This window comes from Dioscorea cayenensis, chromosome 15, assembly GCF_009730915.1.
Source record: "Dioscorea cayenensis subsp. rotundata cultivar TDr96_F1 chromosome 15, TDr96_F1_v2_PseudoChromosome.rev07_lg8_w22 25.fasta, whole genome shotgun sequence".
Lineage (NCBI taxonomy): Eukaryota > Viridiplantae > Streptophyta > Magnoliopsida > Dioscoreales > Dioscoreaceae > Dioscorea > Dioscorea cayenensis.
Window position 1 is genome coordinate 21,314,488 of NC_052485.1, and position 4,185 is coordinate 21,318,672.

At 31.3% G+C, this 4,185-nt stretch overlaps 1 pseudogene; it reads right to left on the reverse strand.

Annotated features, from left to right (window-relative positions):
• Window positions 1–2,223: 2,223 nt before the first annotated feature.
• On the reverse strand, window positions 2,224–3,537 carry LOC120277786 (annotated as a pseudogene).
• Between the last annotated feature and the right edge of the window lie 648 nt (window positions 3,538–4,185).

The following is a 4,185-nucleotide window of genomic DNA, read 5'->3' on the forward strand; positions in this document are numbered from 1 at the left end:
TATTTACTAATTTGTAAAAAAATTCAATTTGCAAACAATAGACTTTATATATAAAAATTTATTTGTAAGATATCAAGGAACCACACAAGAAATTTTCATAAATATTTTTTACTAAAAATATAATTGTTATATATTATGTGCATCAACATGAAAAAAATATATATAATATTTTTTATTTAAGAAAAGTTGGAGCAATGTGCATATATTTTTACCAATGTGTACCTAATATATATATCAATTTTTTTTTGTTTTAAAAAGTAGGGGTATTGTTTTTTTTTTTAAATAAAAGGAGCATCAATGTGTATTAACTTGCAAATATATATATATATATATATAACAGGACTAATGTGCATTAACCTGTAAAATATGTTCTTATTGGGGGAAATACACGTCCAAAGCCCCAACTTGGGCCTACCCTAGCTTTGTCCTGATCTCATAAACCAAGTTCCATGTATATATATATATATATATATATATATATATATATATATCAACTCTATTACATGAAATTTTGAAGCTTTTCACAAACAGTGGTTAAATCAAGAATGAACCAAATTCAACAAATAGAATATGCAACAAACTAACATTAATAAAATATAATTACAACATATATAGTTGTCAACAACTACAACAAAATACGATGCAATGAAACCTATAAAGTTTGTCAACTACTATACAAAAAACCATAAATAGTCATCATGAAATGAAAGATTTGAGTAGCTACATCAACTTAAAGACATACATCCATAAATATAAAAATATCAACTTCACCAAAGCCACACACCTCTCATACTATGCAAAGATTATGGTAATCCCATAATTTTTTTCACAAAACTTATCCTTTGGACACCATTCAGTTCCCAAAAATATTTCTCATACTCAGGCTTATGAGAGAACTTAATCATTAAATCAACCTCCTCATCCTCGCTCAAACCAAGCTTCTTTACCTCTTCACCTAAGTTTCTTGCCATAGGAGGATCTGGCATTTTTTTCACAATAAGTAATATGTCAGATCTTGCTGCAGACATATAATTGTCCATATTCTCAATAAACTTGTTAGCAACATCCAACATTTTTTGACATTTTAGTGGAGGTCTAGAGATATTAGGTCCATTAGACATATGATTCTCTGTAGGTACCGCCGAAGTATGCTCCTCATCAAGCTCTAAATCAGTCTCAATGACATTATTTGTGTCATCATTCAACCCTTCAACAACATGTGCAGGTGTCTCAGCTCCTCGCCCATTAGCACGATCTTTACCAAAAATACCTTGCAATCTTTCGAATTCTTTAAACTCCTTATTTGCATGATTTCCCACCTTTGGATGTTTCTACAAGTTTTAAAAAATTGTGAAATAGATTATTTGTTGAAAACACACACACATATATTAGCTATCACAAAATAAATGCACAATAAATTTAAGAATAATATTAACAACAACATATGTACCTGTAGATATTCAGTCAAAACTTGCTCACTGTCAACTATGACACACTTTCTTGCATCATCCCAACCAAACCCGCTTGTGTTCATCATGTCCACTACTTCATTCAGTTTTATAGACCATCTTTTCATTTTGTTAACTACTTGCTTGACAGTAATAATAATACCAGGAATGCTAGTTGTCATTCTTTTTGTAGCCTCCTCATGTGTGCCAGTCTTAAATGTGCCATTATCTCCCTTGTAGCCAGCCAATACTAATTCTTCCAAAGTTGATAGTAAGGTATTCTCCTCATTCTCTGTCCAATTTCTTCTGCATTTTTTTGACGCGCTATTCATCTCAATGTTTCCAGTTCCTTCATTTTCCATTTTGAACTATCCTGAAAAATTAATTAACTTTTTAATGGATTTAAAGTGATACCATAATATATATATATATATATATATATATATAACTATTGAAACAAACTTATTATTAAGAAGTATGAGAGGAAGAAAAACCCAGAGAGGAAATGGATGAATGGTTTCAAAAAATAACAAAAAAATGCAAAGTCATTGGAATAACCCAAAACAAGCCTTTTCCTGTAATTTATGCATTAAAATTTTTTAGAGTAAACAATAATCCCTAGGTGAAAACATGGCTTTCAAATTTAAAATTAAATATGGCTTCCAACAAAAGTGTAGCTCAAACACATAAAATAGAGACTACAATAATTAAGCAACATTCATTAGAAGGTTAGCACACAACAAAAGTTACAATTATTAACTGACTCATTCAAACACTAGTGTTCACGCCTACGCCTAAAATCATGCCACATTTCTTGTGCAAGGTTATCTCTCTTTTCAGTCCACTCATTACTTGGCTCAACAGTTCCGACTAATGGTTCTTCGCCTATTAGCATCTCATTCTCTGCAAGTGGAGCGAATTCTTCAGGATCTACTGCCATGTTGATACGAATAAAATTGTGTAGTAAACAACATGCTAAAATCATTCGACTTTGCGTTCTTATGGGATAAAATGAAGGACTCCTAAGTATACCCCATCGTTTCTTCAAAAGCCCGAAACATCTCTCTATGACATTTCTTGCTTGAGCATGCTTATAATTAAATAACTCTTCACGATTTTGAGGCGGGCGTCTGCAGGTAGCCCAATCTTGAATATGGTACCGCCTACTTCTATACGGGGCAAGAAAACCTTCCCCATTTGTGTAACCACCATCAACAAGATAATATAAACCTAAAAAGGTTAAAATTGATTTAGTATTAGGATTTTCAAAATGTTTAATAACAAACTATACATAATAAATATCAATTATTTACATACCAACTGGGACTTTCAAACCATTTTGCCTGATTATTGCATCATGTAGTACCCTAGAATCTGAAGCCGATCCTTCCCATCCAGCTAGTACGTAGATAAAAAGCATATCTTTTGTACAAACTCCTAAGACATTTGTTGCAAGTCCACCTTTCCTTGTTCGATACCTAGGTCTATCGGCTGCATTTGGTGTTACTGCTATATAAGTACCATCTAAGGCACCTAAACATCCCTACATGTTCATTAGAAAAGTATAATTTTATTAATTTACATCTAATGGAAAAACAAGTAATTTATATTTTACATTGCTTAAATAAAGTATACCTTGAACCATTTCCATTTGCTTTTCGCCGCTATTTTCTGGAATTGGTTGTGGCTTGACAAATAATTCATCTTGTAACCTTAAAATAGCAGCTAAGACCCTATAACAATATCTACTAATAGTTTGACCTGATCTAGAGAACCTTACTTGAATACTCATGTTCTTTGTGTGGTGAGCTAGTATATTTACAAAAACAATAACTTGCTCCTCAATTGTAACTCTACCAAGTTGCACCAAGCCTCCTCGTACCCTTAGGACCTCACAAAGATGTGTAAATGTGTTTGTGCACATTCTTAATTCCCATATACAATTATTATCACCTGACTTAATAAGGGAATCTATTATATCTCTTCGTGACTCATATCTAGCAAAAGTTCTTTCACTTATAGCCCTTCTCTCACTATCCCTTCTCAAAATAAAAGTAAAATAAAAGAAGCCAACCCCATATATAGTCATCATATTCACATAAATTCTCCAGGCAAGAAGAAAATACAAAATGTGTTGATGGTCCATCACCAACTACCCACTAAAAAGAAAAGAAAAATTACATAACTAAGATGTCAAATGAAAATAAAATAAATACACAATGTGATAAATAACTAAATTGGCTACCTTTAGGTAATCTGAATTGAGTTGTGTTAAGATTGGTTAAACCTGGGAATACATAAAAACATATCATGATTCATGAATAATTGCATATCTTCATGGGCATAATAGGGCATACACACACACACACACACACACACACACACACACACACTATACAAACTACTAACAAATATTGCATAATCATATCAACCTTGTACTGCAAGAGTTTGATAAGTTAATATGAGAATAATTAGTATTACTAGCAAGACAACTTTTTTATACATTTTATTCTCTAACTTTTTATTTATATATTTATTTATTGGTCTAAAAGCATTCCTACATTTTTTCTAGAAGAGTTAAATAATAAAAACAACCTGCAGGTATATAATTTAAATTAAATTATTAACTCTAAACTTATATAAATGATGAACGGTGCATGATGTATGTGCATGATGTATGGTATTCTTTTTAAAATTTTTATATGAGTACACTAATATGTGAGATATCTATGAAAAT